Below are 14665 nucleotides of genomic sequence, written 5' to 3' on the forward strand. Positions count from 1 at the left end.
GGAGTCTCACTCTGTCACCAGGCTGGACTGCAGTGGCAAGGCGATGTTGGCTCACTGCAACCTCCAACTCCCTGGTTCAAGTGATTCTTCTGCCTCAGCCTCCCTTTAGCTGGAATTATAGGCATGTGCCACCATGTCTAGCTAATTTGTTTATTTTAAGCAGAGACAGGGTTTCACCATGTTGGCCAGGATGGTCTGGATCTTCAGATCTCGTGATCCGCCCACCTTGGCCTGCCAAAGTGGTGGGATTACAGAAGTGAGCCACCACGCCCGGCCTATTTTTTCTAAATTATCTATTGATTTCTTAATTGTAAGCCATGTTTAGTTTTGAAAAAAAAAAGGAATTGTTTTGTAGTGGGAGCATGGGCAAGAAGGGTACCCCAGGCAGAAAATTCCCCCGCGGGTGGGCTGAGGGCGACGGCTAAGCCTCAGGTGGGTCTCCTGTTCCCTGTGCTCTCCTGCACAGTAGCCTTTCTCATGGACTCTGGGGCAGCCGCAGGATGGGTAGGCTGGCAGGGGGCTGCCATGGCTCTTCACTTGGGCAGGACATCAGAGGACTCGGACACCAGCTTCTTATTGCAGGTCTCGATCTTCTTCACAACCACAGCCCTGGTGGAGCTGATGCAGCTGAAGGAGCTGGAGCCCAGGCCGGGGCTTGTGAGGCCCCCGTAAGCTGAGCTCAGCCCACCAGCCTAGCCACTAGCGGTCTTCCTATAGATACTCATGTTCTGCATCCCAGACTCCAGCTTACTCTCCTCGCCCTCCAGCAGCTTCCTGTAGGTGGCGATCTCAATGTCCAGGGCCAGCTTAACGTTCATCAGCGTCTGGTACTCACGTAGCTGCTGCCCCATATCCTGCTTGGCTGGCTGCAGCGCGGCCTCCAGCTCAGACAGTGTGGTGTTGGCATCCTTAAGGACTAGCTCCCCGCAGCTGCTTGGCATCTGCGATGGCGGCCTCCGGGAAAGCCCACTGGCCTTTGAGGCCCTCAGTCTCAGCCTGCAGTTGGCTCATGTTCCGATTCATCTCAAAGATCTCCGTCTTTGTACGACGCAGGTCATCCCCATGCTTCCCAGCCAGGGTCTGCAGCTCCTCATGCTTGATCTGGTACATGCTCTCAGCCTCGGTCCGGCTGCCATTGACAATCTCCTTGTACTGCGCCTTGACCTCGGCTATGATACTATCCATGTCCAGGGAGCGGCTGTTGTTCATGGACAGCACCACAGTGTGTCTGAGATCTGGGGCTGCAGCTCCCGGATCTCCTCTTCATACAGCTGCCTGAGGAAATTGATCTCCTCAGTCAGTCCTTCCAGGAGAGACTCCAGCTCTACCTTGTTCATGTAAGCTTCATCCACATCCTTCTTGATGGGGACAAATTCATTCTCTATCTCTGTAGGATTACTGATGTCATCCTCATACTTGTTCTTGAAGTGCTCCACCAGCCCCTGCATGTTGCCGAGCTCCGCCTCCAGCTTCTGGTAGCCCAGAGTCTCCAGCTGTCACGTAAGGTTGTTGATGTAGCTCTGTAACATGTTGTCCACATTGCTCTGAACCATCTGATGCTGCTGCTGCAGGAGGCTCCACTTGGTCTCCAGCATCTTGTTCTGCTGCTCTAGCAGCCATACCTTGTTGATGAAGGAGGCAAACTTGTTGTTAAGGGTCTTGATCTGCTCTTCCTCCTGGGTGCACATGGCCTGGTTGTTGGGGTCCCCACCTCCAGGTTCAGTAGGCTCTGGTTGACCATGACCACAGTGATGGTCCCATACTGCTGGCTGGCCATAGCCTTCGCCCAGGCCACCCATGAAGCTGCTGCTGCCCACTCAGGAGGAGCTCAAGGAGTTGATGGCGCACCGGGCCCACTCGTGTAGGAGTGGCTGCTGAAGGCCAGGGGGCCAGAGGTGGACACCTTGTAGAACTTCTGGTCACCCTGATGGAAATGGTGGAGGCAGGAGTGGAGGCAGGTAGGCTGAACCAGGCAGAGATTTGAGAAGGAGCAAATAAGCTGCTTCTAGGTCCATGTTTAAATCTTAAACACAGAAATATCTGCTTGAGAAATGAGCTAAGCTAAAGTTTAGAGGTTTAATGACTATAATTTCTTTATAGTAAATGACTCAGGACAGTAACGTAATCAGCAAGATTTATGATGCACTTAAAACACATGTGGCTTTGTTCATCATTTCTAGGGAAACATGATTATTAAATCTGATAAGATTTGCATATGTAGACTATTATAATTAGATAAAATTTTCCTCCTTCTAATTCTAAAGGGCATTCACCAGAAGTACTAAGGAAGATTAAACTGTCAGATGTAAGTTACATCATAAAATATATGTAAATTAAGGTGTTCCATAATTTGTTTTGAACATATAACAATGACACACTAATAGAAAAAAATGTCAATAGAAATAAAGAGATCAACTAAATTTTAGAAAAAGAAAAAAGTAGCCGGGCGCGGTGGCTCAAGCCTGTAATCCCAGCACTTTGGGAGGCTGAGACAGGCGGATCACAAGGTCAGGAGATGGAGACCATCCTGGCTAACACGGTGAAACCCCGTCTCTGCTAAAAATACAAAAAAAAAACTAGCCGGGCGAGGTGGCGGGCGTCTGTAGTCCCAGCTACTCGGGAGGCTGAGGCAGGAGAATGGCGTGAACCCGGGAGGCGGAGCTTGCAGTGAGCTGAGATCCGGCCACTGCACTCCAGCTCGGGCGACAGAGCAAGACTCCGTCTCAAAAAAAAAAAAAAAAAAAAGAAAAAGAAAAAAGTGAGAATCAACATGAAAATTTTTAAAATATGAAGAATTAACATCTAGAATTTTCATTAATATTGAGAAATATCAATGAAATGGTCTCAAACCACCAAAACCCAAAGTTCAAGGTTATGTGCATGACTTTGGGGCACATTTTACAGGCAGAATACAGCATGGATCAAAATTGGGCAAAAAAGCATAAACAATGGCTGATCCTAGAAGTCAAAATGATTTGGTTACCACAAACTAGCAAACAGAAATGATCAGCAGTATTCCAACTCTAAAAAGTTTCTTATTGGCAAACCCAATATTAATGCATTAGGAAACAGGGACATGTAGAAAGTAATCAAATGAAAAATCATTCCAGAAACTCAGATAAGCAGCAGGGCATCTGGGGTAGAAACAGGAATTAGGAAAATCTTGGTGCCTCAGTAAGAATTAGATTCAGCTGCATAGGATGGATAACTTCAATTAAAAAGTAGTTTAAACATAATAAAAGTTGATCTGTTCACTTTTTTTAACAAAAAAAGGAACAAATATAGGCAATTCAGGACTATTATGAGTAATCCACAAAGTTATCAGTTTATTTCATCTCATCCTCCCTAGGAAAAGACTCTTGTCTTAATGGTTACAAATGACTGCTGGAGCTTCAGACATCACATAAGCATTTCAGGACATAAGATAGATAATAAGAACAGAGTTCCTTCTCCATTTAAGGACTCTTCCCAGAAACTACACAAAACATGTTCAGTTTCATTTTATTAGACAAAGGGCAGTTATATGGCAACACATTTATTTGCAAGGCAAACTGGGAAATGTGCCCAGGTAAACCTAGGGGAAAATTGATATGAGGAAGCAAAGGGCAAACAAATTGAAAATCCGGGTCTGCCATATTCCAGCGACTGAGGCTATAATCCCTGCAGCACTGTTTCTCTGAGCATGAACAAGAGTAAAAGGCTGACATTCCCAACAGGATGTCTTTGATAACTGGGGCAATTCCTCCTCAGTCAAATAGTTTATAAACATACCCTGTTAAGCAGAGGGTTCGTTTTAGAATATAAGAATCTTAGGATCTGCAAGTCAGAGAATATGTATGAAAGAGAATGATGAGAGAATGGACGAATATCCAAGTCTGGAGAAAAAGAAGAAGAGGAATTAATAAGTGACAAAGATAGGGATGGAGGATAGGAAAGGAGAGAGGGAGGAAAAAATAGATTCAAAGAATTTAAAAGGATGAGTGAATATGGAAAAGGAAAAAAGGAGCAAGATGAAAAAAATGCACGCACCACTTTACCTGTGAAGGATTTCTGCCTTCAGCTCATTCTCTGTCACTATCAACATGGCTGGAAATATTATTCCTTTATAGGCAATGCATGAGTTTACATAGACATAAAATAATTTAAAATGAAAATGACCATGGAAGTTTTGTGATTCATTTGGAAGAGAAATTCCAAGCATTTCATTTCTTATGAAAAAGAACACTGCAGCTCCCCAGTCTTGTGACAAATATCTTTGTGTGCTGGGTCTGACCTGGCAGTCAAGCAGGACAATCTAAAATATACAGTGAGAGGGAAGAAAACGAAATAAAGAATAAAAGAAATGGAGCAATTACATTTTTATCTCACGTAAAATCTGTAATAGTCGCTGTAATCTAAAAGCTTTTAGGTCTAACTTTTGTTTGATGGCTGGATTTGCACTGACACTTGTAAAGAAATGAGAAGTAATACATCCTCCTTCTTGGTAATGATTGGATGCAGAATAAAACTATCAGACAATTTCGGCACTTCTGGCATTCAGGCCTTGGGTAAATTAGCTGCAACATCTTAGACCATTAGAATGATTACAGCAGACTGTAATACACGGTAATAGAAGGCCTAGGGCTGTAAAATTCCTTGATAATGTTTAGTTATGTGCCACTCTGTAGTACCTAGAAATAATTAAGAGAGTTAGTGAGAAAGTACAACTAGTAGTTGGATAGCTATCTCCAATTCAGTGAATCAGAGAGAGGGTGGATTTCAACAACTGTAACTGTTCTTAAGACTTTCTATTATGAAACCACCAAGAAAAAGATCACAATCTTCTTTTCTTGGCATTTTCCTTAGAAGGGTCTAAATGAGAAGTTTAAATACAATTCCTTTTCAGATCCTAATTAAACCAAACATTCTGGATGTGGCAGAAATAAACAAAAGAGCCCTTAAACTCTTTATTGAATGCTTTACATTCAATAAAGGACTTAGGGCCCAGTGGTAAGCTTTGAGAATACAAGGTCAGTGAGATGGACTGGGCGTCCATGCAAAGTGCTTAAAGTCCTATATCTTGGCTTATACCCATGTATTAATATATGGATAGAAAGAACATAATATGTGGCTCCATGGTCAGGAAATCAAGGGAAATTTGTGGGGAACTAGAAGTCACTGTCATTGAAAATTTGAAGGGAATGGGAACTCAGATGTCTCCTGAATCCAAAACTTACCAAGGGAAAAGTTTTGGGAGGTGTTTTTATCATTACTCCGTCTACTCTCCTGGAAACTGGAATCTCTCTTCAGTCTAGATGGCAAGGGCTGTCACGATTTGAAAATGATGTCTTGGACTTAGTTGGGGTTATCTGTAGTCATTTTCACTATGTTTCATTCAGCAAGTAATGCAAATGATATCCTCTCAATCCAGGATATTGCTGGGCCAGTGGATGGCTGCCAGTGCTATCCTTCCCCTTGGAGAGGAAAGCACAATGTTTCAAGACCTCTTTAACCTGCAGTGAGGAAGGAATGCACCAGTTCAGAGCAAATGGTGGGCTCATTTCCATCCATACAGTTTTAGGACAGGGCAAAGGGCAGAGAATAGGCACCTCAGCCTAGATCATCTATATCTGACATCCAGGTTCTGTATTCATAACTTCTTGGGAAGCCAGTTTACATCACCTAGTTTTTTTCCTTGTTCGAAAATCAGGAATCAAAGTTTCAGTGTGTCAGATTTGGTCCTGGCTTTCCACAATGTACTCCTAGGCTGAAGTCATAAGAAGGGATCATCTCTAATTTTTATCCAATTTCTAACAATTCCAAGTTCGTAAGAAGGGATCTTTTATTCTCAACCAATTTGTAACAATTCCAAGTGATATATATATGGGCATTAGCTCTACCAAATGGTATTAGCATATTCATTTCTATATTCTAAATTATTACAATGTCAAAACACATATATAACAGGTGACATTATGAATGTTAATGCTAATCCTCCCACTGCCAAAAATTGACCTTTAAAACTAACATCATACTGGTATATTCTGTTTTATATACATTCCCTCAGCCAAGTCTTGTGCAGCCAGTGCTTCAGTTGCAAGCAGATCCTGAAACAATTGTAAATCTGGATGCATTTCATGCTTTGCCCCTAAGTTTAGTTATATTTGCACTGCCCCCTGTAGGCAAGTTTTCAAGCACTGACAGTTGGTTAAACTCACTAAAAACCTCACTGTTAAGGATCTCAAGCGACTTGTGGGGATTATCATTATAAATCTCAGGTTGAAAATTGATCTGGATGTGGCACTCGGAACCATAGCACTTACAGTATGACCATGTGATTCTTCCAGCTCAGCCTGACAATATCATCTTCTCCACAGAAATAAGAGGATGCCAAGATTTCACCTTCTGCAATTTTGTCAAAGCAATCTTCTCCTGTCTCTGTTTCCTATTTTGTGTTTTGTGGTTTCTCTGAAATTCCCTCTTACTCCACATCTTTTGACTCCTGATTTCTTATCATTGCTGTGACAACAGCTCACATTTGTATAATGTCTCTTTCTTCTGTGAAACAGAAAACAGAAATTATTTATAACTCTCCAAGAATTTTTGAAACATCATCCATCTGATATGGGGGCAAATGAAGCAAAAAAACAAACAAAAAACTGAAATTATTTGCTCAAGATGGTGCCATAAGAAGCATTTGCTCCCAGGGCCCAAAAGATGTGTGGTGAATAGGAGGCAAACCCTTGCACAGGGGCTCAGAGGGCCAGATTCCTATATTGCCCCATTAACTATTTAATCTCTCTGAGCTAATTTCCCTTAAGTAAAAAAAGACAAATTCTCATCTGCCCTCCATATACCAATATGGATAAAGGTAATAACTATGTAGAGAAAAGGTTTGCAAACCTATGAGTGATAAAAATATGAGCTATTACTATTTGTAAACATTGCACCCAAAAATTAAAGATGTTTTTAAAAGTTTTTCCATGTTCTATGTAAAATCTAAGAGCATCTGCAACAATTGTCCTTCAGAGAAAGACAAAAAAGAAAAGCTGTTATCTTTTTCACATGTATCCATTTTGTTAAATAATTAATAGAAAATCATACATATTCCTTTATACACCAATCCAGTTATGCTTTCAAAAAACCCTGATCACTTCCATTTGTCCTCATGATATATTTCCTTTGGAAATTTACAAACACACAACGCGCAATGTATTTTTCTCTCAGCAGTTTGTTCTGAAAGTCTACTCAAGATTTTTATCATTTTATCTACTTTATTTATAAGTGTATCCTGTTACCATATACAGTCACATGTTGCTTAATGATAGCATACATTCTGAGAAATGCATTGTTACAGAATTTTTTTATTTTACACACATCATAGAGGGTACTTCCAGAAACCTAGATGGTGTGACCTATTTCTCCTAAGCTACAAACCTATACAGCATGTTACTGTACTAAATATTGTAGGTAATTAAAGCACAGTGATAAATATTTGTGTAACTAAACAGGAAAGGTACAACAAAGTTATGGTTAAAACAATGTTTAAATGGAACGACTGGATAGGACACTTACCATAAACGGAGCTTGCAGGACTGGACGTTGCTCTGGATGAGTCAATGAGGGAGAGGTGAGCCAATGTGAAGCCCTGGATATTACTGGAGACTAATATAGACTTTATAAACACTGTACACCTAGGTTACACTAAATTTATTTTTAAAATAAAGTAATTATGCTACGATGTCACTAGGCGATAGAAAATTTCAGCTCTATGACAATCTTATAGGGCCACTTTTGTCATCTATGAGGTCTGTCATTTAACAAAACATTGTTATGTGGTGCATGATCATATTATCAAAAAGCCGAGTTAATAAAAAGACACAGATTCAAAGATCTGCACATGTTGAGTAGAATAAACAAGGGGATACATTGCATGGCATTTTCTTGACTGCTCTGGCTAGGAGGAGCTTACAGAGAAGCCAACCAATTTCTTCCTTTCACAGGAGTCTGTAGAAACAGAATTATTGGGAATGTGAAGATGATACAAAGATCTTAGAATTTGTCTAATCGAAGCATGTGTAGCTCTATTCAGAAATGTTCTCTTTTGTACTTTGATATTTTCTCCCTCCCTAGTCACAGCCACACAAACGCAGCCTATCACAGGCTTGATTGAACCTGCACCATATATTTTCGAGAAAATATTTTGGAAATGGTGACAATTTCATACAATCACCTAGATGTCTGCATCTATAGAAATCTGAAGCATTGTCTGAAGGAAAAACAAAGATAACCAGATGAATTCCTTGTTTATTATCATGTAATCAGCTATTTTAAATAAGAATCATGATTTTTTCCTTAGTCTCCTTTCACTAATTTATTGAGAAAAAATGCCTATAACAAGCCCCAAATTGCTCCCAGCTCCCCAAATAATATCACAGTTTCTATCTCAAAAGTTACATAGCAGAATGATTATCAAAAAAAGTTATAATTTGACACTAAATGGCCCTAAGGGCAATAGATACTAAAGAGATTTTTAAAAATATATTAGTACACGGAAGTAAAGCTTTAAAATTACTTGATGTACTCAAAAGGCATATTATAATAGTTACTGCGCCAAATGAAAACAAAAGAATATGAATCTAGGTCTATGTCTTTATTTAAAAAAACAGTTTATAAGCTGATTGAAATAAGTATGAGTATATCTGTCCACAGTCCATGTGAAATCAAGATCTAATAAAATGTTGCAGAAAACAATACTTGTTACAAGCTCAAGGGAAAGCAAACTCAGCAGACATGAAGAAAAGGTCTGGCACACTATTATGTTGGTGCAAAAGTAATGTAGTTTTTAAAATTTGCCATTAAAATGGCAAAACCACAATTACTTTTGCACCAATTATTAGGTAGATTACAAAGATGCTGTTACCATTAGCACTGTAATAGAATCCATGCTGATCTGTTCTTGTGTTTCTTTTTTCTGGGGGTTGGGGGGCACGTAGAATGGAAATAGTCAATGAACATGGCCAAACATTAGAGTGATGGCTTTTAATATGAATATAGCTACACTTCTGTTTATATCTCTCCCTGTTGGTGCATGAATCAAAGGCTGTCCCATTCTGGAGCCAGTGATACATCAAACACTTATGTTAACCAACTTTCTTTCAAAAGAAAATTATTTATTCAACGTGTATTTACTTAACCATAGCCATGTGCCAGGTATTCCACTGACTACTGGGTAAATGAGTCCATAGTAATGAAAAATCAATGCAGTTTCTGCAACCAAGGAGTTCACATCTTTACATCAAGCCAGATTCAACCCTCAGTAATTTACTACGATTGAAATGTGCAATGGGTATCAGGAAACATGTATCAGTTATTTCCTTTTATTTTAAGCTGCTATGTATTATTGTTACTATTTAAATTGTTAGCTTCAGGGGTACATGTGTAGGTTTGTCGTATAGGTAAGTTACATGACACAGGGGTTTGGCATACAGATTATTTCATCATCCAGGTAATAAGCATAGTATCTCATAAGTAATTTTTAGATCCTCTCTCTCTTCCCACACTCTACCCTTACGTATGCCTCAGTGTCTATTGTGTTTCCTTTTTGTATCCATGTGTACTCACTGTTTAGCTTCCACTTATAAGTGAGAACATGTGGTATTTTGTTTTGTGTTTCTTTTAATTAGCTTAGAATAGCCTCCGGCTGCATCGATGTTGTTGCAAAGTTCATGATCTCATTTTTAATGACTGCATGGTATTCCATGGTGTATATGTACCACATTTTCTTTATCCATTCTATATTGATGGGCATTAAGTTGATTCCATGTCTTTGCTATTGTCAAGAGTGCTGCAATTAAAGAATTCCTTTTAGTGTTTCTCATAGGACAAGTCTGGTGTTGATAAAATATGTACGGTTTTGTTTGTCAGGAAGTCTTTATTTCTCCTTCATGTTTGAAGGATATTTTTGCCAGATATATTCTGTGTTAAGAGATGTTTCCTTCAGCAAGTGAAATATGTCATGCCACTCTTGCCCGGCCTTTAAACTTTCCAGACATATTGCAGCTCCTTTGCAAGTTATTTGTTTCTTTCGTTTTGTTGCTTTTAGAATCCTTCTTTATCCTTGACCTTTGGGAGTTTGATTTAAATGCCTTGAGGTCGTCTTCTTTGAGTTAAATCTGCATAGTGTTCTATAAACTTCTTTTGCTTGAATGTTAATATATTTTCCTCAGTCCGGGAAGTTCTCTGTTATCTCTTTTAAAAAAATTTCTACCCCTACCTCTTTCTCTACCCCTTCCCGTAATGGGTTAACCCATAAATGCTGAAGGCCAATAACTCTAAGATTTGATCTTTTGAGAGAATTTTCTAGATCTTGTAAGTCTGTTTCATTCTTTCTTTCTTTTTTTTTTTTTTTGTCTCCTCTGACTGTGTATTTTCAAATACCCTCTCTTCAAAGTCACTAATTATTTATTCTCCTTAATCAATTCTGCCAATAAGAGATTCTGATGCCTTCTTCAATATGTCAGTTGCATTTTTCAACTCCAGAATGTTTGCTTGATTCTTTTTAATTATTTAAATCTCTTTATTACATGTATCTAATTGAATTCTGAATTCCTTTTCTGTGTTATCTTAATTTTTTTGTCTTTTTAAAAAATCTCAATAGTTTGGGGGAACATGTGGTGTTTGATTACATGGATAATTTCTTTAGTGGTGGTTTCTGAGATTTTGGTGCACCTGGTTCCCAAGCAGTGTACACTATACTCAATGCGTGGTCTTTTAACCTGTGCCCCCCTCCCACTCTTACCCTTGAGTCCACAGAGTTCATTCTATAATTCTTATACCTTCGTGTTCTCATAATTTAGCTCTCATTCATAAGTGAGAACACACAATGTTTAGTTTTCTATTTCTGAGTTATTTCACTTAGAATAATGGTCTCCAACTCCATCCAGGTTGCTGCAAATGTCATCATGTCATTCTTTTTTATGGTTGAGTAGTATTTCATGATGCGTGTGTGTGTGTGTGTGTGTGTGTGTGTGTGTGTATACATATATGTGTGTGTGTGTATATATATCACATTTTCTTTAATTTTCTTTGTCCACTTGTTGATCGATAGGCATTTGGGCTGTTTTCATATTTTTACAATTGTCAATTGCACTGCTATAAACATGCATGTGCAAGTTTCTTTTTTATATAATGACTTATTTTCCTCTGGGTGGATACCCAGTAGTGAAATTGCTGGATCAAATGGTAGATTTACTTTTAGTTCTTTAAGGAATCTCCATACTTTTTTCCATATTGGTTGTACTAGTTCACATTCCCACCAGCATAGGAAAAGTGTTCCCTTTTCACCACATCCATGCCAACATCTATTATTTTTTAATATTTTTATTATGGCCATTCTTACAGGAGTAAGGTGATATCTCATCGTGGTTTTGATTTGTACTTCCCTTATAAATAGTGATGTTGAGCATTTCCCATATACTTTTTGGTGATTTGTGTATCTTCTTTTGAGAATATCTATTCATGTCCTTATCCCACTTTTTGATGAGATTATTTGGGGATTTTGCTGATTTGTTTGAGTTCTTTGTAGATTCTGGTAATTAGTCCTTTTTCTAATGCATAGTTTGTGAAAATTCTCTCCCCCTCTGTGGGTTGTTTATTTTCTCTGCTGGTTATTTCTTTAGCTGTGCAGAAGTTTTTAGTTTAATTAACTCCCATCTATTTATCTTTGTTGCATTTGTTTTGGGGTTCTTCATCATAAACTCTGCCTAAGCCAATGTCTAAAATAGTTTTTCTGATATCTTCTAGAAATTTTATGTTTTCAGGTCTTAGGTTTAAGTCTCTGATCCATCTTGAGTTGATTTTTGTATAAGGTGAGACATGAGGATCCAATTTTATTCTTCTACATGTGGCTTGTCAGTTATCTCAGCATCATTTTAATTGAATAGGGGGTCCTTTTCCCAGTTTATGTGTTTTTTTGTTTGTTTGTTTTTTGTTTTCTTGCTTTTTTGAAGATCAGTTGACTGTGAGTATTCAAACAGCACATCAAAAAAGTTATCCACCATGATCAAGTGGGTTTCATACCAGAGATGCAGGCATGGTTTAACATATACAAGTCAATAAATGTGATACACAACATAAACAGAATTAAAAACAAAAATCATATGATTACCTCAATAGAGATGCATAAAAAGCATTTGACAAAATCCAGCATCCCTTTATGATTAAAACCCTCTTCAAAATTGGCATAGAAGGGACATATTTTAAGGTAATAAAAGCTATCTATGACAAACTCACAGTCAACATTATACTTAGAGGGGAAAAGTTGAAAGTGGTAGAAACTCTTGTCCTCTTCCTTTACTTTCTCCCAAACAGAGTCTCTGTCTACGTGCTGAGCTACCTGAAGCTAGACATAAACACTTCTGTGGCCACTACCACTGAGACTGCACTGGGTCAGAACTGAAGCCAGCACAGCACTTGGTCTCAACCAAAGCCCAGTGTAACAACTACCTGTCTACTGCTTATGTTTGCTCAAGGCCCTAGGACTCTATAATCAGCAGGTGACAAAACCAACCAGGCTTATCTTTTTCATCAGGGTAGTGAGTTCCCTCAGTCCTCAGGTGGGTCCACAGGTACTATCTGGAAGCCAGGGACTGGAATCAAAAACCTTAGAAATCTGCCTGGTGTTCTATTGTATTGAGGCTAAGGTGTCACTCAAACCACGAGATAATATTTTTCCTACTCTTCCCTCCCTTTTCCCCAGGCAGAGGAGCCTTTCCTCATGGCCACCACCACCAGAGACTCAAGAGAGGTACTACCAGGCTATCACAGATGTTCACTTAAAGACCTCAAGGGCTCTTCAGTCATCCTGGGTGAAGCCATCAGGCCTAGAACTCACCCTTCAGGGCAGTGAGCTCCCTTTTGGCCCAGGACATGTTGAGAAATGCCATCCAAGAGCCAAGGTCTAGAATCAGGGAAGTCAGTAGCCCTCTTGGTGCTCTACCCAATGTGGCCAAGCCAGTACCTGAAGCCAGCATCTCTCAGAGACTCACCTAAGGCCCATGATTAACTACCTAGGTATTGCTGCTGGTTCTTCAAGGCCCAAGGGCATTTTTGTCAGCATGTTCTGGCTTCTTTCCTTAAGGTAGCAAGCTCTCATCTGGTCTAGGGTATGTCTGGATATGTTGTTCAGGAGCTAGGGCCTGGAATGGGGGACTCATGACTCTTCCCAGTGCCCTATCCTAATATGACTGACCTGGTATCCAAGATGCAAGACAAAGTCCTCCTTACTCATCACTTTTGTTGCTGCAAACTGTGCTGCCTGGGTTTGTTGGGGGAGAGGCACAAGCACTCCCTTAGTCACCTTGACTAGTGTCCCATATCCACTAGCTCTGAGCCCAGTATGGTGCTAGGACTTTCTAGAAATTGCAAGTCTTTTTACCCTAGACTGCATTTCAAGTGTATTTAGGACCCCAGAGCCCCTTAGCCCTCATGGGCAAGGCTTCCCAAAACTCAAATTCCAACCACTGGGATGGCTAATTCCCCTCCGGCTAAAGCTGGTCTAAATGTTCCCTCCATGTATAGACATTAGCTGAGTTTAGCCATGTTTTTCTTTCTGCTGTGACAGAGCAGCACTGAGTCCAATGCACTCTCCCTCACCCAGGCACATAGATTATCTTTGCCACATGGCCACCGTTGGGGGTAAGGAAGAAGGGTGGCATCAGTAATTTAAGGCTGTTTTTCCTACCCTCTTCAGTACCTCTTTTAGTGGCATGAAGTTAAAACCAGGTATTGTGATACCTCACAAAATTTTTCATTTCTGTGTATGTGTGTTTTGTGTAGATAGTTGTTATATTGGTGTTCCTATGGGAGGGATGATTGATGAAGGCTTCTATTAGGCCATCTTGCAGTGCCCTCTCCATCTAAATATGTTCCGATACACAGATATTTAACATTGTGTTAAAATTGCCTACACTACAAACTGCCCTTAAAACTGATTAATGTCTCATTCTTGTCAAAAAAAAAACCAAAAACACAAAAATAAAATTGCCAACACTAGTCAATGCAGCAACATGCTGTACAGGTTTGTGGCCTGGGAGCAATCGGATAAATTATATAGCCCAGGTATGTGGTAGGCCATACCATCTCAGTTTATGTAAAGTACACTCTCTAATGTTTGCACAACAATGAAGTCACCTAACAATGTATTCCTTAAAGTGTATCCCTGTCATTAAGCAACACACAATTGTACACTTGTGTTTTTTGAAGACATCCAACTTTTGCTTTAGTAATATTTGCAAATCTTTTCTGAAAGTTAAAGTGACACTTATAATAATCCTCATTTTGTAAGTGAAAAAAAAAATAAGAGCCAGAACATTTTTAGGTTTTGTCTATGGTCACATAGTTAGCAGGTTCTGAGAATCCAAGTATTTTGACTCCTGGCTAAAAGTGCTTTCTGGCTCCAAACTTTATTTTTCTAATTTAATAAAAATAAACTAGAAATTAGTGAGATAAATGTGACATAATCATTCAAGAAGTCAATGATGAAAGCCCTCAGGCTTTCAAAAAATACCTTTCTTTCACCAAACTGACCTGAATGAAGAGAAAGAAATACACACACACGGAGAGAAACCCCCCTACAGAACCAGTTCTCATTAAAATCCACAGAAGGAGTATTATCTCCATTCCC

The 14665-nt window shown here is 39.5% G+C and overlaps 1 pseudogene; it reads right to left on the bottom strand.

Annotated features, from left to right (window-relative positions):
• Positions 1 to 533: 533 nt before the first annotated feature.
• LOC105517018 lies at positions 534 to 4084 on the bottom strand (annotated as a pseudogene).
• Between the last annotated feature and the right edge of the window lie 10581 nt (positions 4085 to 14665).

Source organism: Colobus angolensis, unplaced genomic scaffold, assembly GCF_000951035.1.
Source record: "Colobus angolensis palliatus isolate OR3802 unplaced genomic scaffold, Cang.pa_1.0 Scaffold299, whole genome shotgun sequence".
Lineage (NCBI taxonomy): Eukaryota > Metazoa > Chordata > Mammalia > Primates > Cercopithecidae > Colobus > Colobus angolensis.